The sequence below is a fragment of the Nylanderia fulva genome, unplaced genomic scaffold (genome assembly GCF_048542155.1).
Source record: "Nylanderia fulva isolate GAGA-0341 unplaced genomic scaffold, ASM4854215v1 Scaffold276, whole genome shotgun sequence".
In the NCBI taxonomy this organism is placed as follows: domain Eukaryota; kingdom Metazoa; phylum Arthropoda; class Insecta; order Hymenoptera; family Formicidae; genus Nylanderia; species Nylanderia fulva.
This window is the reverse complement of record NW_028190343.1, coordinates 65,276-89,122: the sequence shown is the minus strand read 5'-3', so window position 1 is coordinate 89,122 and position 23,847 is coordinate 65,276. Positions and strand designations below refer to the sequence as shown.

General features: G+C 32.6%; 2 long non-coding RNA genes across 2 annotated transcripts; one reads left to right on the top strand and one right to left on the bottom strand.

Annotated features, from left to right (window-relative positions):
• Positions 1–2,622: 2,622 nt before the first annotated feature.
• Positions 2,623–7,099, bottom strand: LOC114929707 (uncharacterized). The gene is made up of 3 exons (XR_014924958.1): positions 6,981–7,099; positions 3,138–3,423; positions 2,623–2,721 (listed from the first exon to the last, which is right to left on the bottom strand). It is a non-coding gene; the product is annotated as an uncharacterized LOC114929707 (long non-coding RNA).
• A 1,143-nt stretch (positions 7,100–8,242) lies between these two features.
• Positions 8,243–23,751, top strand: LOC146722763 (uncharacterized). Its single transcript, XR_014924960.1, has 3 exons — positions 8,243–8,473; positions 23,298–23,580; positions 23,691–23,751. It is a non-coding gene; the product is annotated as an uncharacterized LOC146722763 (long non-coding RNA).
• Positions 23,752–23,847: the final 96 nt, after the last annotated feature.

Here is a 23,847-nt window from a genome sequence, read left to right as displayed (position 1 = left end):
ACTCTGCGTTTTTTATATTATAAGTCTATATATTGTATGTGATATAATAAAAGGCCAACTTAACGAGCTTATATGATATTAATTGAAAAAATTGTTTTATTAATTTACTTCATAATATACAAAAGATAAGATAAACGTTTCGACTGCACGACAGTCTTTTTCAATATCATGCTAATATGTCAAAATTAATTTGGTCATTTCGACCTTATTATAAATACATTTATGAGACTATCGTATGACGAACGCAAAATTCATGCTTGTTGGCTTGAGTTAGAGCGTCAGATTTATGTATGTCATGCTGTTATATTATGTAACGACACTGTGAACAAATTAATATATCCGCTCAAATATTACATTTTAGTTTTTTAATAAATAGTATTAACTTACTTTTTTGTCACGAACATAACACTTTTTTTAAAAAATTATTTCTTTTTACTTAACATAATCACAATGTGTACTTTTTTAAAAAACAAATCGATATCTGTATCTCACAATGTCGGCGCGCTGTATATATACCCAATTTTTAAGATGACGTAGACAATTTTTTTAGAATATCAAAATAAGAACCGTCAAGACGCTCGGTATCCTTTTTTAGGTTGATACTATTGTTTTCTTCTTTAATATATATCATTTCTGATATCAACCTTTTATAATAATTCTTTTTATAATCTAGGATTTTTGTGTCGTTCCAATTGAAATTGTGTGTAAATTTTACAATATGATCAGAAACCACCGGGTGCCTTGCAGAATCTAATCTAATATTATTTTTATGTTCATTTACTCTTGTGCATAATTGTCTTTTCGTCTGTCCTACATATGTAACATCACAATTATTACACGATATCTTATATATGACCCCCGAATTATTTTGGAGCTTATCCCTGTCTTTTTGCGTTTTTATGACTCTGTTTAATTTCTTTAGACATCTATATCCTACTGTTATATTTGATTTCTTTAATTCTGATGCTACTAGTTCCGAGATTCTTTCAATGTATGGTATCGCTATAAATTTTTTATTTTTGTCGTTATTTATGATTTCGTTATTTATATCTTGAGTCATTTCTTTGTTTAATCTATTAACAATAAGGAACTTCAGTCTATTATTGATTTCTGAGAAAATGAGATCAAGAGGATAACTATTGCTCAATAAAATCTCTATGATTAATGTTAAATTTTTACTATGAAAAACGGGGATGTAATAATAATATTGACCGGTCTACTAAATTATATATTACACTTTTTTTGTGGCATATAGGATGATTTGAATGATATAAGAGTGTTCTACCCGAAAATGTTTTTTTCTGAAACCAATCTATATATATTATGTTATTTATAATTTTGAGTGAGATATCTAAAAAACTTATGCTAGGTTATCCTCTCTTTCTATTGTGAATTTTAATCTATCGTGACAATCATTAAATTTTTCTACTAGATATGTGACTTGATCTTCCGGCAAGCAAACCAAGATATCATCGACGTAGCGATAGTAAAACTTATATTAACATTTATAGTTTCAAGAATCCTAGTTTCTACATCTTGCATGACAATATCCGCAATAATTGGAGATAAAGGCGATCCCATAGGAGTTCCATGTATTTGTTTATAGATCGTTTCGTTGAATGTGAAGTACGTTGAAGTCAAAATGAATTTAATTACATTAACAAACTCATTTTTGTCTATTGATGTGTGGTTTTCAATGTATTGCCATCTATTATTTATGCTATCTATTGCAAGGTCCAAAGGAACATTTGTGAACAACGATATCACATCCAAAGATACGATTGTTTCATTATTATTTAATTTAAGATCAGACAATGCGCTGCACAATTCAAAACTATTATTAACATGACTTTTCCCTTTGGGTAAACTTGTCACTAAAATGTTGTGTAAATAAGCAGCTAAATGATGTAATGCTGTATTGACCGACGATACTATTACTCTGAATGGAACATTTTCCTTGTGAATTTTGGGCAAGCCATATGCTTTAGGAAGCACTGAATCACTGGAACTTAAACAATAATAGTCTTTTTTTGTGATCCATTCCATCCTATCCAACGCCCGAGGTGGACACCCGCTGGGGTTTTAGTGAGGTAGGTCTTGGGCCCCCTGGTCAAACCATTCGTGGCTCGATCAAGGGGAACAAGGAGTCCCACATAACCCTCACCCCTACCCGGGGGTGTACGGTACCATGATGGTTTCCCCAGCGACACAAAAAAAAAAAAAAAAAGGGCGGCCGCATCTGGCTACACCCTTGCATTTGACAATAGGTCGGGCGAATACGGTAATTTTTAATAATTAGTAAACCGTTAACTATCGTGAAAATTATAAAATGGTAGACGACTTGTCGATTCAGTTTAGACCGCTCCACTATCTGCACACAAGTTTAGTTACAAATTTTCTAGGACATCCTGTGTATATTATCAGGTTAGATATTCTAATTATTATTAGAATGTAAGAGTAAAACATAAAACATCTTATAAACCCCATTCATTTTTTGACTATGCAACTTTAATAGTTTTTACACTAAATATATATTTATGTAAAAAAAGTATGATTTCGTTTAAAAAAAAGTAATGACTTCGAAATTCCAATGTCTCTGCTTGGAATAAAATTATGCTTACGATAAGACGTCTTCTACTTCGAAATCTTTTATGTAAAACATTTTCCAATATCTTGTATATTTTTTAACATATTCACTTGTGGTAATTAAAATAGAACACCCTGTATGTATATAGACCAAATTATTTTTCTTATGTGCTTTGTGATAATTTAGTTGTCTTGTTGCGATTGACGCAGTGTTTGCGCAACAATAAAATCAAAATTATGTATTAGAAATGAAAGCTGCCAAGCTTTCATCGCGCTTTTATTTTATTATTAAAGTCTATTTAATTAATTTCTGGTTAATCATTGCTGATTTTCGCAACTATCCTTATTAAAAGCTAGATAATACTCCAATTAAATTAATGTAAATGTGAAGCATTTACATATATTTGTAAACTATTTCTAAATATTTAAATACAAAATAGTATGTAAAAAAATCATTAGTTCTATTCAGAAAAAAATTAATTAATTTTTTATTTCTTTATAAATTAAAGACACGAAATAATGAAATTAACAATTTTCTAAAAAACACTTACTCCAAAAAGTTGTTCTGATATCTTCGAACCAATTAAAAGTTAAAAAGCCATACAACATGCCAGTATGTAAAATAATAGCATATATGATATTAAACCACTTCAAGTCAGTCTTGAACGTGAATAGTCCTTCAAAATTTACATGTGTCTTCTTTTGATTCTGCATATCGTTTTTATCATTTGTAACCTTTGTGATGCTTGAAAATTCTTTATTTTGAAAAATATCCTTGACATTTATTTCAGGATTCGTATTCAAAATATTAACTGCCATTTCCATTTATGAAGATCTCTAAATCAGTAAATATAGGTTATCTTAATAGAATGTTGCAACTTTTCTAAAAATTGGTTTCAAATTAAACTTTATTATGCAAATTAACAGATGATATACTGAAATGCTGCATTCAATGCAATGATACGAATCTTATGTCTTTCTGAATTTACCCGTGTTCTTTCATGTTCTCTCTCTCTCTCTCTCTCTCTCTCTCTCTCTCTCTCTCTCTCCCTCCCCCATATTTTTTAAAATATTTACCTGAAGTATTTAAAATTTTAATGTAGCACACATTACATATGCTTTGTTTCGAATTATTTTAATTTAAGAACTCTTTTTGATATATTGTAATATAATTCGATAATCTAATTTAATATTATATATGAAAACAATAATTTTTAAGATTAGTGACAATCAACTATCAAAGTATGTCTACATTTATTTCAGATTTAAAATGTAAATTTTTTGAGCAAGAAATAAAACACTAAAAAATAATATTTTCGAATAGCTTACGTTTTTCGAATATATAATTATATAAGAAAAATTATCACATTAATTATGAAAACGTGATAAAAATTAAAACTATAAAAAATTAAAAAATCGATTTAAATAATAAAATTTACAAGTATCATAACTATGATTATTTCAAATTTTACAAGATAATATTCTCATTTCCTGCTTGAAAATTAAGAAGGAATTACCTTTAATAAAAGCAATGATTAATATATTTTTTCCAAAATAATAAAACAATTTAAAGATTTATTGTTACTTTTTTATATGTAACCAAAATAATTTTTTACAAAAATTATTTAATATTTAAATAATGTATTACAAAAATTATTTAATATTTAAATAATGTATTACAAAAATTATTTAAAAATTATATTTATAAATGTTGCGACTAGAGCGAATTGAAAGTAGTACGCGCGCGATTATGAGAGAGAAAGATGAAATGTAAATCATTCCCACACGGTTATCGGACAAAAAAGTAACGAGCTTTTATTTCGCACAACAAAAAATAAAATACAAAAAAATGACATAAATCGCGAAAACGCGTGTGGAGAGACGAGCAACTTCAATGCAGTTTTAAATCCCGAAGTGAGCGACTTCTCAGTAATATACACGCAGGGCGCAAAAAGCTATGCGCGAATAATTTCACGTGGCGCGAGCGACGGACGGTTTTATAATCAGCTGAATTGCTCTATCACAAAAGATAATTGTTGTTCGACCTTTGTTAGTCGCGCGCGCGTTTTTCGACTTTTCGTTTTTTAAAAATATACGACCAGCTGTTCCAGCGAGAGGACAGAACACACGCATCGATTTTCAACGCGCATTCAGTTTACAAACAGGCCCAGCGTTTGCCTCGTCTTGTCAGCTGTTTGGGTTGTCAAAAAAACGTGTAATCGTTGAAGAGTGTTGGGCAGGTTCTTAGAATTAGCCAAACAATTTGCGGAAATGACTGCGCAAGAAATACTCGATCGCTGTTTCACTCAGATAATACCTACAACCTTAAATTCCACCGGTTATGATTGCTTCAAATTTAACGAAATATACCGGGTGATTCCAATTTCACGGGTTCGCGCTCGAACAATAAATTATATTCTATCTTCATTAATAACACAAAAATTTTTTAAATATTCGCACCAAAGTATTGAAATAAAAAATCACACCAAGTAAATTTAGGAAGATATAATGTTTTAAAAAATTAAAGTTAAAAAATAAAAGAAACAAATTTAATTAAAATTAAGCAAAAAACTTAGCGCTGTAACTTTTATAATGTTTTATATAGTAGTATAATAACGCATTCAGCTAGCCTTAAAATAGCTTTTTGCAAAACAGCGCAAATATTTAAAAATTTTCTGTGTTATTAATAAAGATAAATTATAATTTATAAACAAACTAAGGTTCAATAACAGCTCTGTAATATAAATATAAATCTAAATCATAAGAAAGGCGTAAAGAACCATACGCGGATGTTTTCTACGTATATTTACAACGAAATTAAATTTTCGTTGGAAACAAAGCGTGCGCAAGGCACGTATTATTCTCGGTGTACCAACCAAGACTTTAAAAATTGAAATAATCTCTTACTTGAGATTTAATTTCAAAAACCCCCTAACCCCCTTGCGGAAATAATTAAATAAATGTAAGAGAAAAATATAGATCCGAAAGTTGCTGAATCGGGATTCGAACCCGAGACTGAAATGCTGCATTTTAAAATCTTGGTTGGTACACCTAGAATAATACGTGCCTTGCGCACGCTTTGTTTCTAACGAAAATTTAGTTTTGTTGTAAATGTACGTAGAAAACATCCGCGTATGGCTCTTTACGCCTTCCTTATGATTTAGATTTATATTTATATTACAGAGCCGTTATTGAACCTTAGGTTGTTTATACACACGCCGGCGAATAGGCGTTATAGAGTATATGTAAGCAGAGAAGGGTATAGAATCGAAGGGTCTGAATAGCTCAGATGGAAGAGCAGTCGCCCGGCAAGCAAAAAGTCTCGGGTTCAATTCCCGATTCAGCGACTTTCGGATCTATATTTTTCTCTTACATTTATTTAATTATTTCCGCTGGTGGGTTAGGGGGTTTTTGAAATTAAATCTTATTAAAGAGATTATTTCAATTTTTAAAGTCTTGGTTGGTACACCGAGAATAATACGTGCTTTGCGCACGCTTTGTTTCCAACAAAAACTTAGTTTCGTTGAAAATGTACGCAGCAACATCCGCGTATGGCTCTTTACGCCTTCCTTGATTTAGATTTATAATTTATAAATATAATTTTTAAATAATTTTTGTAAAGAATTATTTTGGTTACATATGTAATTTTTGAAAAGATTAAATATTTTTGATGGTTATAAACTTTAAAAGAATAATAATTTTGACTTACTTGGCATAATTTTTTATTTTACTATTTTTTGATGCAAATATTTTAAACTTTTTTGTGTTATTATTAAAGATATAAAATTTAATTTATAAATATAATTTTTGAAAAAAAAATTTTTAATAATTTTTGTTATAAACTATTTTTGTTAATTTTTTGACGAAAGATATACTTAGCGCTTTTTTTAACATTTGTGATGTCTTTTTTACGTATACATATAAGTTGATTATAAGAATCTAGACGCGATTTCCGCTCTTTCTTTGAGTCTTCTTCAGCGCATATAGAAAACAAAGATTAAGAAATTATACGGATAAATGAATCATGATGTCACAACGTGAAAGATTGTCTTACTTCATAATATAGTAAGGCGATATTATTATTATTATATTTAAAATTTTCACAAACACGATGTTTTTCTTCATCAGGTTTAAAAGCCCGGAAGTATTCGTTTATTATGAGTATTAATTTGCCGTTATTCATTGCTAGTGACAAAAAGTGCGATTTTGATTATATCAAGGAGTTGAAAACCAGGCTAATACATAAGCATAATGGAAATAATATATTATAGAACGTATCAACTTATCTCTTTCCTCATACACAGTCGTAGTTGATTCGGAAGGCTAAATTATTTCTTTCATCGAGACAACAGATAAGTAAGATAAGATATGGTTAAATATGATTCTTTTCTCACCAATATGCGACAATTACTTTGTGCGGTGGTAGTTTCGTCGTCGCTTGTGCTGGCTGTAGATATGTATATTGTAAAGATAGACAAATAATCTACAATAACGAACGATAATAACAAAAGACTGAAACCGGTACCCAACAGCGAGAGTTAAATACTATTGATATTATTTATATATAGAGGGGGAAAAAGAAAAAGAGGGGGAAAGAGAGGGGGAAAAAGAGGGGGAAAGAGAGAGGGAAAGAGAGGGGGAAAGAGAAATATTATTGATACTTTTTTTCTAAATAAAACAAAGAATTATAGGTAAATTTTTTTCTTGCAAAATAAATTAGAATTTAACGTATAAGACGGGCAACAAGAATTAGAATAAATATTCATTTATTGCAATATACAATTCAGATTTCTTTGAAATATATTCTCAATGTCGTGATTCTAAATAATATTCAAAAGATTTTATCCGTTATTCTTATCGTTTACTCATTGCTTATTAAAAAAATTATTAACAAATAAAGATGTATGAAAAATGAGGTTCAAAAATAAATAAATAATAAAAACTTCAATATTACATGTTTTATAGTTATAAATATTATTATGTATACACACGCGCAATTTAAAAAATTAAGCTTTTGTTACGTTCTGTGGACTTCACGATTCTTTTCTTTCTCACGACCAGAATAGAATTTATTGTTAGATAAATAGAAATGAAGGAAATGATAATCTGAATAGCGCATATGATAAAAATCGTAAACGTGCCAACACAGCCGGATATATCGTGAAGGCCCAACAAATATAAATTGTTAAAATATGAAGACAGAGCTAAAAGTGACGAAAGCGAGGAAAGCGAGAGAAAAATATATATTTATATAAATTAGTAAATAAAACGTGCAGAGCAAAAGCAAAAATTTTTGTGTACAAATTGAGAAAACACGGCGATAACGCACCGGAAGCAAATTTTTCTCAAAAAAATAAGATTAGACCACATTAAGACCCGTCGATCTTTGCCAAACAAGTAATAAATAGGCAACCCAGTCAATAAAAAAACATCATTAATAACCGCCAAACATAGCGATATACGCCGAGGAAATCTAACAACAAACACCACCGGCGATACTCAATCTATGAGACATCCCCGCTTTTTGGAAACAAACTCCGATTCAAAGATCCTTGTAATAAAATTTCCGATTCGTCGATCTTTGGAATTCACCCCGCGGTAGGAGAAAGTAAAAATATTAAAAATTGCGTTTACGGATTTTCATTTGCAGGATCTTGTTAAGAGGATAAAATGGAGAGCATGAACCAAAAAACGGGATATGAGCATGAACTTTGCCACGGAGCACTCACTACCTTTTTCTCCGGCGAAACTATTGTAATTAGTACTCTATTAGTGCTTTATTAGTGCTTTTGTGCGCAATAAGTGGTTGTCCGACGAACCAACCGACCACCAAGCCAACCGAAGTTCCATCATGCTAAAAATTAAGAATCAACGCTCACAATAAGTAGTAAGTCTATTTAATATATCCACATTTCTATACATATATTTTTATAATTCAATATAATTCTGGGACTCTAATTAGATCATTGAATTATTTTATTGTTTCGCTGTTGGATTTATTAACAAATTATTGTGAAAACCCTTCGTTATGAGTATCCCCGGAAACTTTTAAATAGGACGTTGTCTCACGCAACAATCCGAACACGTGTAACGCGAGATATACCCTTCGTGAATAACACGCCGCGATTGCGTACGGGACGTAACATCCTTTTATTTTTCTCGAGGTCTTACCCGTGCTGGCGTCGAGGATCTCACCGCTGCACCAAATTATGTTGTGCCCGTCGCCGAAGGTAGAAACGTTTAGGTAGAGGATCGTCACGCTCAAAGAGTTAGGACCTACGTACTAAGTAGACATTCGCGAGTTCAAAGTAACAACATTTTATTCTAATAATAGTATAATTTGGCAATGCGCGGACCACTGCGCGTAGCACGTTCTAAGATCGGACCCCTGTTGATCGTTGTCAATCTCCTTATATTTGCTTTAATTTAGGGCGTTGCAGCCTCAGCATGCCGTATTCTTCTTTTGATGTTTGCTTACTCGTACTTCTTGGAGTCCGGCTAGTATCGAGGTCGCTTTCGCGCTACTCGCTTTCTTCGCTTGCTCTTACCTACTTTACTTATTTTGTTCATTAGCATTTTTGTTAATATTTCCTAATTATATTATTAATCTCTTTTTTATTGTTATTATATTATTATTGTTTAAAAGAAATTTACGAGATCGAGTCACGACAGTGTGCGTGTCTATATGCGTGCATGCGTGCAAGCGCGCGCGTGTGTGTGTGTGTGTGTGTGTGTGTGTGTGGTGCGAGAGAGAGAGGGTGGAAGGGAAAGAGAGAGGGGAGAAAGTGTGTGTGTGTCTGTGTAAAAATATCTAACTATAAATTTAACGTATAAGACGGGCAACAAGAGCCAAATCGCGGATGACAATGCGTTATCCTAACGAAACTAAATAATTTTTCGTTAGAAATAAATACCGGTGCACAAGGCACCAAATTTTTACATGGACACGGCCAAGATTTTAAATATGAAATAATCTCATATTTTGAGATTTAATTTCAATACCCCTTTAACCCCCATACGGAAAATAAATAAATGAATGCAAGAGAAAAATATAGATCCGAAAATCGCTGAATCGGGAGGCGACTGCTCTTCCAGCTGAGCTATTCAGATCCTTTCGATTCTATACTTTTCTCTGTTATATATATTAATGTTGGTAAACAAACGCATTTTTTAAGCCAGCGTGTATCAAATATAAGAGTTTTAACAAGGCTCTGTAATATAAATATAAATTTAACGTAAAAGCGAAAGGCAAGCGAAAGGTCTCGGGTTTGATTCCCGATTCAGCGATTTTCGGATCTATATTTTTCTCTTGCATTCATTTATTTATTTTCCGTAGGGGGGTTAAAGGGGTATTGAAATTAAATCTCAAAATATGAGATTATTTCATATTTAAAATCTTGGCCGTGTCCAAGTAAAAATTTGGTGCCTTGTGCACCGGTATTTATTTCTAACGAAAAATTATTTAGTTTCGTTAGGATAACGCATTGTCATCCGCGATTTGGCTCTTGTTGCCCGTCTTATACGTTAAATTTATCAGGAGACGCGGTAGCGTCTCGCTAAGTTATATCTTTTATTCGTCAAATTAAAATACTATCTACAAAAAAACAAAAAAAAATATCAAAAGATATCGAAAAGATAGCGAAAATATCGAAACAATAGCGAAAATTATCCGTAGGACGCTACTGTGTATCCTTTACCGGACGTAACACGATTTTCGTAACCATGAAAACAAAAATTTGAAATATTTCATGAACGGAAACATATTTTTCAAAAGATGACCATATCAATCGAAAGCGCGATTTTTTCCGAGTAAAATGAGACCTTAACGAACTTGATAGCTCTATTGGTTGCGGAGATATGAATTTTTCAAGTTATTTTTTGGTCGAAAAGGTGTCACTTTTTTTTAAGACTACGGCGTCGTACTTGTCCGCGGTCACCCATCCCGACAAAGTGATTCTGTCCGAGGCTGCTTTACCTTATCCGCGGTCACCCATCCTAGTATAGTGACATTTTCCTCAGCTGCTTAACCTTTTAAGCAACCAAACGAAAAATAAATTCTCGCTCTCTCTCACTCTCTCTCTCTCTCTCCCCCCTCTCTCTCCCCTCTCTCTCCCCCCTTTTCTCCCTTTCTCTCTTGCTTTCCCACGTCTTTTTTCGCTCTCTCTCGCCCTCTCTCGCTTTCTCTCGCTGTCTCTCGCTCTCTCTTGCTCTCTACCGCTCTCTCGCGTTCTCTCGCTCTCTGCCGCTCTCTCTCGCGTTCTCTCGCTCTCTCCCACTCTCTCTCGCGTTCTCTCGCTCTCTCTCGTCTCTCGCTCTCTCTCGGTTTTTTTCGCTTTCTCTCGCTGTTTCTCGCTCTCTCTCGTTCTCTCCCGCTCTCTCTCGCTTTCTTTCGCTCTCTCTCGCTCTCTCCCGCTTTGTATCGCTCTCTCTCGCTCTCTCTCTTGCCCTCTCTCGCTGTCTCTCGCTCCCTCTTGCTCTCTGCCGCTCTCTCTCGCGTTCTCTCGGCCTCTCTCGCTCTCTCTCGCTCCCTCTCGTCTTCTCTCACTCTCTCTCGGTTTTTTTCGCTTTCTCTCGCTGTTTCTCGCTCTCTCTCGTTCTCTCCCGCTCTCTCTCGCTTTCTTTCGCTTTCTCTCGCTCTCTCCCGCTTTGTATCGCTCTCTCTCGCTCTCTCTCGCCCTCTCTCGCTGTCTCTCGCTCCCTCTTGCTCTCTGCCGCTCTCTCTCGCGTTCTCTCGCTCTCTCTCGTCTTCTCTCGCTCTCTCTCGGTTTTTTTCGCTCTCTCTCGCTTTCTCACGCTGTTTCTCGCCTTCTCTCGTTCTCTCCCGTTCTCTCGCTCTCTCTCGCCCTCTCTCGCCCTCTCTCGCTCTCTCTCGCTCTCTCTTGCTCTTTCCCGCTCTCTCCCGCACTCTCTCGCGTTCTCCCGCTCTCTCTCGCTTTCTCTCGCTGTTTCTCGCCTTCTCTCGTCCTCTCCCGCTCTCTCTCGTTCTCTCTCGCTCTCTCTCGCTCTCTTTCGCTCTCTCTCGCTTTCTCCCGCTCTCTATCGCTTTTTCTCGCTCTCTATCGCCTTCTCTCGCTTTCTCTCGCTCTCTCTCGCTCTCTCTCGTCTTCTCTCGCTCTTTCTCGGTTTTTTTCGCTTACTCTCGCTCTCTCTCGCTTTCTTTCGCTCTCTCTCGCGTTCTTTCGCTCTCTCCCGCTTTCGCTCGCGTTCTCTCGCTTTCTCCCGCTCTCTCTCGCGTTCTCTCGCTCTCTCCCGCTCTCTCTCGCGTTCTCTCGCTCTCTCCCGCTCTCTCTCGCGTTTTCTCGCTCTCTCCCGCTCTCTCTCGCGTTCTCTTGCTCTCTCTGTCTTCTCTCGCTCTTTCTCGGTTTTTCTCGCTCTTTCTCGCTTTCTCTCGCTGTTTCTCGCCTTCTTTTGTTCTCTCCCGCTCTCTCTCGTTCTCTTTCGCTCTCTCTCGTTTTTTTCCGCTCTCTCTCGCTCTCTCCCGCTTTCTATCGCTCTCTATCGCTCTCTCTCGCTCTCTCCCGCTTTCTATCGCTCTCTATCGCTCTCTCTCGCTCTCTCTCGCTCTCTCTTGCTCTCTCCCGCTTTCTCTCGCTCTCTCTTGCTCCCTCTTGCTCCCTCTTGCTCTCTCCCGCTCTCTCTCTTGGGTCCTCTTGCTCTCTCTCGTCTTCTCTCATTATAAATATAAAAAAATATACATTTATTTAATGCATTTTGTTTAATGATCTTTGCAAAAATATGTGAAATCCCACAAAAAAAGACATCACAGATGTAAAAAAAAAGCGCTAAGTTATATCTTTCGTCAGCAAAAATAGTTCTTTATAATAATAAAAAATATAATCTTCTCAAAAATTATGTTTATAGCCAAAATAATTCTTTGCAAAAATTAATCATTATCAAAAATATTTTCTCAAAAATTATATTTATAAATTATATTTTATTTTTGTTAATAATACTAGAAAAAAATTAAAATATTAGCATCAAAAAGTAGTGAAATCAAAAAATTGCGCTAAATAATTATATTGATAATACGAGAAAAAAGGTTAAAATATTAGCATCAAAAAGTAGTCAAATCAAAAAGTTGCACTAAGTAAGTGACAACATAATATATAATATTTAGATAAATTTCTTATAATGATACAAATGTATAATTATTGCTTTATTTTAAAACGTTTATAATATATACAATAACAAAATAAATTCAGTAAAATATATATATATATATATATATTTATTCATCTTTATATTTAAATAACATGAATAATTATGTAATTAATTTAAACTGGAATGTATATACATTGTAAAGTTATTATATATTTTTATAAAATATTTAGATAAATAGATATATATAAAAAATAAATTATTTATCTCTAAATAATTATTTAATTCAAATATATTTAAACGTATATTCAAAAAAGGTAATATAAGGCACAAAGAATTAAATTTAGGAAATTAAAAAAATTTAAAGTTAAATAAAAATTTTTAATTTAAATTAAAAAATAAAAGTAAAAATAAAAGTAAAAAAAATGTAATGTACAAAAAATACTTAGCGCTGTTTTTGTATTGTTATTTTAACACATTAGTAAATAAAATAAAATATAAATCAAAGTATAGACTAATTTTTTTACTGCAATACGCTTCAATAGAAATCTATAAACATATTACGTGGCTCGATATTCGAATGACATGTGGCTAGCTGAACATATCGATATACATGTATGAAATATATGTATATAATGTAACATGCAATAATTGTCATATTAAACAGATTCAACGATTGGGCAATGTGAATGGGCTAAGTGAAAATTATAAAAATGAATTTACTATACATTAATATATGCTAAAGACGTATACATATACATATATATGTTATTAATATATGTATACCAGGGTTGGGAAGTAACGAGTTACTTGTAACGAAGTTACAGTTACAGTTACTTTTTTTCGGTAACTATAACTTAACTTCGTTACTTTTTTCCATCTGTAACTGTAACTGTAACTTAGTTACATTTTTTTAGTAACTAGTAACTATTTTAATAGTTACTTTATTAGTTACTTTTTTTGGAAACATGCGCTAAAAGTATTGTTTAAGTATGGTAGCCGTTATATTATTAAATTAAATTTTGATAACAGTAGCATATGGATCTTCATATGATTTAATCTTTTACCTAAAATTTTCATTTTGTGTACATAAAATAATATAACACATAATTAAGATCGACCAATCACAGTCAAATATTTAAAAAAACTCTTAAAGATAATAATTGATCGATTTGCTTGCGACTTTGCGATTACCATTTAGTAACTTACTATAACTATTTTTACTGTTGTATATAAAGATCATTCATACATTGATGTTAATTGCAAAGTCGCAAGCAAATCGATCAATATTACATTCAAGAATTTTTTTAAATACTTGACTGTAATTGTGCATAAAATGTAAGCTCCTTATATTTAAAACAATGTATAATTATTTTTAAAAAGTAACTGAAAAGTAACGACTCGTTACTTTTAGAGTAACTGTAACTGTAACGAGTTATTTTTTAAAATCGGTAACTTGTAACTGTAACTAGTTATTTTTTCAATGAAATAACTGTAACTGTAACTAGTTACTTTTACAAAGTAACTTTCCCAACCCTGATGTATACATATATTAATTAATGTATATGGAGCATTTCAAAGTGTTTAATTGATCAATCAAAATATAAATGAATAAAAATTTCTTTATTCTAATACATGTTTTAAAGCATTTGCAATGTTTTCCTGATCGCAATCAAAGTTTCGAGATAGATGTTTAAAGCGCATTATTTTCATTATGAATTTTTTTATAAAAAAGATTCAAATATAATTTCATGATTCTTTAATTTCGACTTATTTTGACTTCATCATTTCACTCTCCAAAGATAGGATGCGACTTCTGTGTGTGATATATTCTGTATATACACATTTCGTTACTAATCATCATTTTTAAGGACGTTTCGTAGTCAAAGGGCTATAATACAAAAACAGCGCTAAGTATTTTTTGTACATTACATTTTTTTTACTTTTATTTTTACTTTTATTTTTTAATTTAAATTAAAAATTTTTATTTAACTTTAAATTTTTTTAATTTCCTAAATTTAATTCTTTGTGCCTTATATTACCTTTTTTGAATATACGTTTAAATATATTTGAATTAAATAATTATTTAGAGATAAATAATTTATTTTTTATATATATCTATTTATCTAAATATTTTATAAAAATATATAATAACTTTACAATGTATATACATTCCAGTTTGAATTAATTACATAATTATTCATGTTATTTAAATATAAAGATGAATAAATATAAGAGTTTAAATTTAACGTATAAGACGGGCAACAAGAGCCAAATCGCGGATGACAATGCGTTGTTCTAACGAAACTAAATAATTTTTCGTTAGAATTAAATACCGGTGCACAAGGCACCAAATTTTAACTTGGACACGGCCAAGATTTTAATTATGAAATAATCTCATATTTTGAGATTTAATTTCAATACCCCTTTAACCCCCCTACGGAAAATAAATAAATGAATGCAAGAGAAAAATATAGATCCGAAAATCGCTGAATCGGGAATCGAACCCGAGACCTTTCGCTTGCCGGGCGACTGCTCTTCCAGCTGAGCTATATGGAAAAATATAGATCCGAAAATCGCTGAATCGGGAATCGAACCCGAGACCTTTCGCTTGCCGGGCGACTGCTCTTCCAGCTGAGCTATATGGAAGAGCAGTCGCCCGGCAAGCGAAAGGTCTCGGGTTCGATTCCCGATTCAGCGATTTTCGGATCTATATTTTTCTCTTGCATTCATTTATTTATTTTCCGTAGGGGGGTTAAAGGGGTATTGAAATTAAATCTCAAAATATGAGATTATTTCATAATTAAAATCTTGGCCGTGTCCAAGTTAAAATTTGGTGCCTTGTGCACCGGTATTTAATTCTAACGAAAAATTATTTAGTTTCGTTAGAACAACGCATTGTCATCCGCGATTTGGCTCTTGTTGCCCGTCTTATACGTTAAATTTATATTTATATTACAGAGCCTTGTTAAAACTCTTATATAAGAGTTTAACTAGGCTCTGTAATATATAAATATAAATTTAACATATATAAGATAGGCAAATAAGAGCCAAATCGCGGATGACAGTGCGTTATTCTAAACGAAACTAAAATTTTTTCGTTAGAATTCAATACCTGTGCACAAGGCACCAAATTTTTACTTGGACACGGCCAAGTTATAAAATTGGAATAATCTCTACAAGAGATTTTTAATTCCATGTATCCCCTATTCCCCCTAAAGAAATAAAGTGCGAGAGAAAAATATAGATCCGAAAGTCGCAGAATCGGGAATCGAACCCGAGACCTTTCGCTTGCCGGGCGACTGCTCTTCCAACTGAGCTATTCAGATCCTTTCGATTCTATACTTTTCTCTGTTATATATATTAATGTTGGTAAATAAACGCCTTTAAGCCAGCGTGTATAAATTAAGAGTTTAACTAGGCTCTGTAATATATAAATATAAATTTAACATATATAAGATAGGCAAATAAGAGCCAAATCGCGGATGACAGTGCGTTATTCTAAACGAAACTAAAATTTTTTTGTTAGAATTAAATACCTGTGCACAAGGCACCAAATTTTTACTTGGACACGGCCAAGATATAAAATTGGAATAATCTCTACAAGAGATTTTTAATTCCATGTATCCCCTATTCCCCCTAAAGAAATAAAGTGCGAGAGAAAAATATAGATCCGAAAGTCGCAGAATCGGGAATCGAACCCGAGACCTTTCGCTTGCCGGGCGACTGCTCTTCCAACTGAGCTATTCAGATCCTTTCGATTCTATACTTTTCTCTGTTATATATATTAATGTTGGTAAATAAACGCCTTTAAGCCAGCGTGTATAAATTAAGAGTTTAACTAGGCTCTGTAATATATAAATATAAATTTAACATATATAAGATAGGCAAATAAGAGCCAAATCGCGGATGACAGTGCGTTATTCTAAACGAAACTAAAATTTTTTCGTTAGAATTAAATACCTGTGCACAAGGCACCAAATTTTTACTTGGACACGGCCAAGATATAAAATTGGAAAAATCTCTACAAGAGATTTTTAATTCCATGTATCCCCTATTCCCCCTAAAGAAATAAAGTGCGAGAGAAAAATATAGATCCGAAAGTCGCAGAATCGGGAATCGAACCCGAGACCTTTCGCTTGCCGGGCGACTGCTCTTCCAACTGAGCTATTCAGATCCTTTCGATTCTATACTTTTCTCTGTTATATATATTAATGTTGGTAAATAAACGCCTTTAAGCCAGCGTGTATAAATTAAGAGTTTAACTAGGCTCTGTAATATATAAATATAAATTTAACATATATAAGATAGGCAAATAAGAGCCAAATCGCGGATGACAGTGCGTTATTCTAAACGAAACTAAAATTTTTTCGTTAGAATTAAATACCTGTGCACAAGGCACCAAATTTTTACTTGGACACGGCCAAGATATAAAATTGGAATAATCTCTACAAGAGATTTTTAATTCCATGTATCCCCTATTCCCCCTAAAGAAATAAAGTGCGAGAGAAAAATATAGATCCGAAAGTCGCAGAATCGGGAATCGAACCCGAGACCTTTCGCTTGCCGGGCGACTGCTCTTCCAACTGAGCTATTCAGATCCTTTCGATTCTATACTTTTCTCTGTTATATATATTAATGTTGGTAAATAAACGCCTTTAAGCCAGCGTGTATAAATTAAGAGTTTAACTAGGCTCTGTAATATATAAATATAAATTTAACATATATAAGATAGGCAAATAAGAGCCAAATCGCGGATGACAGTGCGTTATTCTAAACGAAACTAAAATTTTTTCGTTAGAATTAAATACCTGTGCACAAGGCACCAAATTTTTACTTGGACACGGCCAAGATATAAAATTGGAATAATCTCTACAAGAGATTTTTAATTCCATGTATCCCCTATTCCCCCTAAAGAAATAAAGTGCGAGAGAAAAATATAGATCCGAAAGTCGCAGAATCGGGAATCGAACCCGAGACCTTTCGCTTGCCGGGCGACTGCTCTTCCAACTGAGCTATTCAGATCCTTTCGATTCTATACTTTTCTCTGTTATATATATTAATGTTGGTAAATAAACGCCTTTAAGCCAGCGTGTATAAATTAAGAGTTTAACTAGGCTCTGTAATATATAAATATAAATTTAACATATATAAGATAGGCAAATAAGAGCCAAATCGCGGATGACAGTGCGTTATTCTAAACGAAACTAAAATTTTTTCGTTAGAATTAAATACCTGTGCACAAGGCACCAAATTTCTTTAGGGGGAATAGGGGATACATGGAATTAAAAATCTCTTGTAGAGATTATTCCAATTTTATATCTTGGCCGTGTCCAAGTAAAAATTTGATGCCTTGTGCACAGGTATTTAATTCTAACGAAAAAATTTAGTTTCGTTTAGAATAACGCACTGTCATCCGCGATTTGGCTCTTATTTGCCTATCTTATATATGTTAAATTTATATTTATATATTACAGAGCCTAGTTAAACTCTTAATTTATACACGCTGGCTTAAAGGCGTTTATTTACCAACATTAATATATATAACAGAGAAAAGTATAGAATCGAAAGGATCTGAATAGCTCAGTTGGAAGAGCAGTCGCCCGGCAAGCGAAAGGTCTCGGGTTCGATTCCCGATTCTGCGACTTTCGGATCTATATTTTTCTCTCGCACTTTATTTCTTTAGGGGGAATAGGGGATACATGGAATTAAAAATCTCTTGTAGAGATTATTCCAATTTTATATCTTGGCCGTGTCCAAGTAAAAATTTGGTGCCTTGTGCACAGGTATTTAATTCTAACGAAAAAATTTTAGTTTCGTTTAGAATAACGCACTGTCATCCGCGATTTGGCTCTTATTTGCCTATCTTATATATGTTAAATTTATATTTATATATTACAGAGCCTAGTTAAACTCTTAATTTATACACGCTGGCTTAAAGGCGTTTATTTACCAACATTAATATATATAACAGAGAAAAGTATAGAATCGAAAGGATCTGAATAGCTCAGTTGGAAGAGCAGTCGCCCGGCAAGCGAAAGGTCTCGGGTTCGATTCCCGATTCTGCGACTTTCGGATCTATATTTTTCTCTCGCACTTTATTTCTTTAGGGGGAATAGGGGATACATGGAATTAAAAATCTCTTGTAGAGATTATTCCAATTTTATATCTTGGCCGTGTCCAAGTAAAAATTTGGTGCCTTGTGCACAGGTATTTAATTCTAACGAAAAAATTTTAGTTTCGTTTAGAATAACGCACTGTCATCCGCGATTTGGCTCTTATTGCCTATCTTATATATGTTAAATTTATATTTATATATTACAGAGCCTAGTTAAACTCTTAATTTATACACGCTGCTTAAAAGGCGTTTATTTACCAACATTAATATATATAACAGAGAAAAGTATAGAATCGAAAGGATCTGAATAGCTCAGTTGGAAGAGCAGTCGCCCGGCAAGCGAAAGGTCTCGGGTTCGATTCCCGATTCTGCGACTTTCGGATCTATATTTTTCTCTCGCACTTTATTTCTTTAGGGGGAATAGGGGATACATGGAATTAAAAATTCTTGTAGAGATTATTCCAATTTTATATCTTGGCCGTGTCCAAGTAAAAATTTGGTACCTTGTGCACAGGTATTTAATTCTAACGAAAAAATTTTAGTTTCGTTTAGAATAACGCACTGTCATCCGCGATTTGGCTCTTATTTGCCTATCTTATATATGTTAAATTTATATGAATAAATATATATATATATATATTTTACTGAATTTATTTTGTTATTGTATATATTATAAACGTTTTAAAATAAAGCAATAATTATACATTTGTATCATTATAGGAAATTTATCTAAATATTATATATTATGTTGTCACTTACTTAGTGCAACTTTTTGATTTGACTACTTTTTGATGCTAATATTTTAACCTTTTTTCTCGTATTATCAATATAATTATGTAGCGCAATTTTTTGATTTTACTACTTTTTGATGCTAATATTTTAATTTTTTTCTAGTATTATTAACAAAAATAAAATATAATTTATAAATATAATTTTTGAGAAAATATTTTTGATAATGATTAATTTTTGCAAAGAATTATTTTGGCTATAAATATAATTTTTGAGTAGATTATATTTTTTATTATTATAAAGAACTATTTTTGCTGACGAAAGATATAACTTAGCGCTTTTTTTTTACATCTGTGATGTCTTTTTTTGTGGGATATTTATATTACAGAGCCTTGTTAAAACTCTTAATATCTAACTAGTTTCATTTTGCAGCGCATAAATAAAGTCGTACGGCAAGCGGTAAATCGGGAGCGGAAGAGAATGAAAAACCGTGAACCCGAACCCACATAATACGTCCCCGCGCCGGGATATATAACTAGCGCAGCAGGATACGCTCCCGTGCCAGAATATGTGCCGCAAAATACGTGCCGGCACCGGGATATGTGCCTGACGCAGTAGGATATGCTTCCGCGCTAGAATATGTGCCCTCTGCTGCAAGATACGTATCTGCACCAGGATATATGTCCGGGCTTACAGGATACGTACCTGCACCAGAATATATGCCCGGGCTATTTTCAGGATACGCGCCCGCGCCACCATACATATATATATGTAATGGGGTGTCCACCTTTATCGTTGCTCTCGCAGAATGTATCTTGCAAATAAACATACTCTTTAAATATTTAAAAGGGTATATGCCTATTTGCAAGAATCACTCTTCAAGAACTACTCTCGAAAGCAATTTGCAAGAGAATACGCACTTTATAATATTTAGTATTCCCTAAAGGCATGTTACTTGAATCTCGTTCCCTTTGTATCGAATCCCTTTCTAAAGAATGCATATTAGTTGAATCTTGATAATATGCCCTTTTTAAAAAAAAGAATAATATATTTTATATACAATATATATACATTGGTCAAAAAAGTTATCGCAACACGCAATTAATATCAAAATTTCGCAAACTCTACGGAGTAAAATAAATTTTTTTCGCAAATCTTATCCAAATTTTCGTTTAAATTTGCAAATGTAGAATCGTACCATAAAAAAACTTATCTTTTAAAAAAAAAGATAAACAAGATGCCAAGTCCATTAATATAAAATAAAAAGAAATAAAAAGATTGTAGTTAAAAAAACTGGGCGCGCTGCTAAGTTTCAAAATTACAATGCACCTTAAAGTAACATTAATTAATTTAAACACAAAACATATTTTAACTGCAATGAGTTTAAAAATAACAATTTAATTTTAATATCATTAGAATATTATTTAGCACCTTAAAGTAACATTAATTAATTTAAACACAAAACATATTTTAACTGCAATGAATTTAAAAATAACAATTTAATTTTAATATCATTAGAATATTATTTAGCAGCGCGCCCAGTTTTTTTAACTACAATTTTTTTATTTCTTTTTATTTTATATTAATGGACTTGGCATCTTGTTTATCTTTTTTTTAAAAGATAAGTTTTTTTATGGTACGATTCTACATTTGCAAATTTAAATTTTTACTGATTCATTATACGACTATATATATGTCTGCAATTTTAATTTTCCACTGGTACAAGTTTCTACTTTCACTTGTCGCAATTTTTTTTTTATTTCATTACTTTTGTTACGATTGTACATGGCTTATAATCAATAATTTTTCATACAATTCTATTGTACATGGGTTTGCAATGTAGGATTCTACATAAGTTTGCAATGGATAATTTTTAATACAATTCTACATGGGTTTGCAATGGTTAATTTTTCATAGGATTCCACATAGGTTTGCAATGGGTACGATTCTACATGGGTTTGCAATGGTTAATTTTGCCTAGGATTCTACATGGGTTTGCAATGATTAATTTTTCATAGGATTCTACATGGGTTTGCAATAGGATAGGATTCTACATGGGTTTGCAATAAATAATTTTTGTTAATGGCGTGCCCTTAACTGGTCGCCTTTTTTTACCTTTTTTTAAAGGTGAGTTTTTAGAGATTATTAGCGATACCCGACGCGCACTAACGATGGTTGCGCGACAAATTGATAATGAAGATTTCCCTCACAGAATCAGTAATCAAAAAATTAAAAAGACGTGGTTTAAGATCGCGACTTCAACATTTTTTTTCCAAATGTATGAATCATAAAGTATGCATTTTTTCATACATTAGAAGAGGAAAATGTCGAAGTTGCGATCTTAAACCACGTTCACATAAACGTCTTCTAATTGTGTAATCACTGATCCTGTGAGAGAGATCTTCATTAGCAATTTGTCGTGCAATCATCGTTGGTGCGCATCTGGTATCGCTGATGCTGGTGATAATTGTACAAAAATGCATAGATAACTTTGATATGCCGTAACTCTGCCCAAAAAAATCGTACAAACTTTGCTTTTTTTAATTTGTACGAAAAAGTTCATATTTTACAAAAATTTGCAAATAATAAGATTTGCGAAAAAAATTTATTTTACTTTGTAGAGTTCGTCAAATTTTGCAATTTTTTGAAAAAAAAACACCTTACTTTTTGAAAGAGTGGAAAGAGGAGAAGAGGATGAAATCAAAATCAAACGAAAGTTTCTTAAAGTAGAGACTTCACCCTTTAAAACAAAAAAAATTTTTAATACGATAATTTTTTGCGGAGATACGCTTATTTGAATTTACGCAAAATTTTAATATTAATTGCGTGTTGCGATAATTTTTTTGACCAATGTAATCCTTTTCTTTTTTTCGTTCTTTTTGTCCTTTTCAATAGATTTATCTAAACATTTCTTCTCCGATGAAGCCTTGGTTTCAGTATTTTGTATACGTTTTATACAGTCAAATTTGTAATGTCCAGCTTTATGACAATTCCAACAAAAAGGTTTCTTTGGTTTAGATTTATTTGGGTTAAAATTCCTTTTTTTGTTTATATGAGAACATCGCAGTTTGTGGATTTGTTTTATTCCAATTAGTGTCCTGTAACAGTTTAGTTTTAACTAAATCACTAGTGATATCCGCATCTGAATGTTTAAGTGCCATGCACATAGGTTGATATGTGTCAGGGAGACCTAGTAACATAATAGCTCCTAGAAATTCATCAACCGGTTTATCTACAACACGAAGTTTTTCAGCGAGCGACATAACTTCATTGACATAGGTTTCTATTGAAGTAAAATTTTCCAATCTTACGGAACATAGACTACGAAGAAGTCCCACACGTCGATTGAGTCCCTTATCTTCAAATGCATTTTCAAGTGCATTCCATGCCTGCTTAGCAGTTTCACACGTTATAAGGTATGAAAAGCAGCATTGATCAACCATGAGATTAATCTTCGAGAGAGTTTTCTCATCTCTTCGTAATTTTTCTTCGGCTGTCGTTCTATTTCCTTCGACGTATCCACTGATAGCACTTCACAAATTGTCATGCCGCAAATAATTCTTCATTTGAAATTTCCAGTTAATATAATTTTCTCGTCCTTTGAGCTTCGCAAAAGCGGCCGAAAAGCCGGTTCTGTCGCTATGCTTTCGACGGATACGTACAAAAAAACAACAGACCACAGAAAAATAGATAAATTGTATATTTTTTTTTCGACTTAAATTATATTCCCGGTATCTACCGAGACTGAGCCCATAACCTGTTGCAGGTATATCATGCAGAATGTGGAATGAATGGATAAACGACACTTTGTTCAGAGACAAGATATATAATCTGAGATAAACGAACGAGCAGACATACAAGACAAAGACTTATGTTAGTACCAAATAATACAATAAAAAAAGGGAGCAGCACCCAACACAGCATTAACAAGAAGCACTATCCATGAATTAATTGAGTTATAAAATGATAAATTCTAACACTGTTGATGAAGGAAGTTGAACGAATTGCAAAAGAGAAACACAAATCTCATCAAATTTCTATAATATCAGGTATATGTTGTTGACTCATTCTAATTAAATATTTAGAAGTTTTATTATAAATAAATGAACAAAATTAAACATTTTGTTTTCCGCACAAACTGAGCGTTTTTATACTTTAGGTTTGCAGAAAATTAATTACAAAATTGACATGTGATTCAAATGCATTTATCTCGTCATAAGGATATTGTAAGTGACAAATAAATACTTGCAAAATATTAATGTATATGTATATGACTAATATATACATATATATTAGTCATGTATACATAAATATTA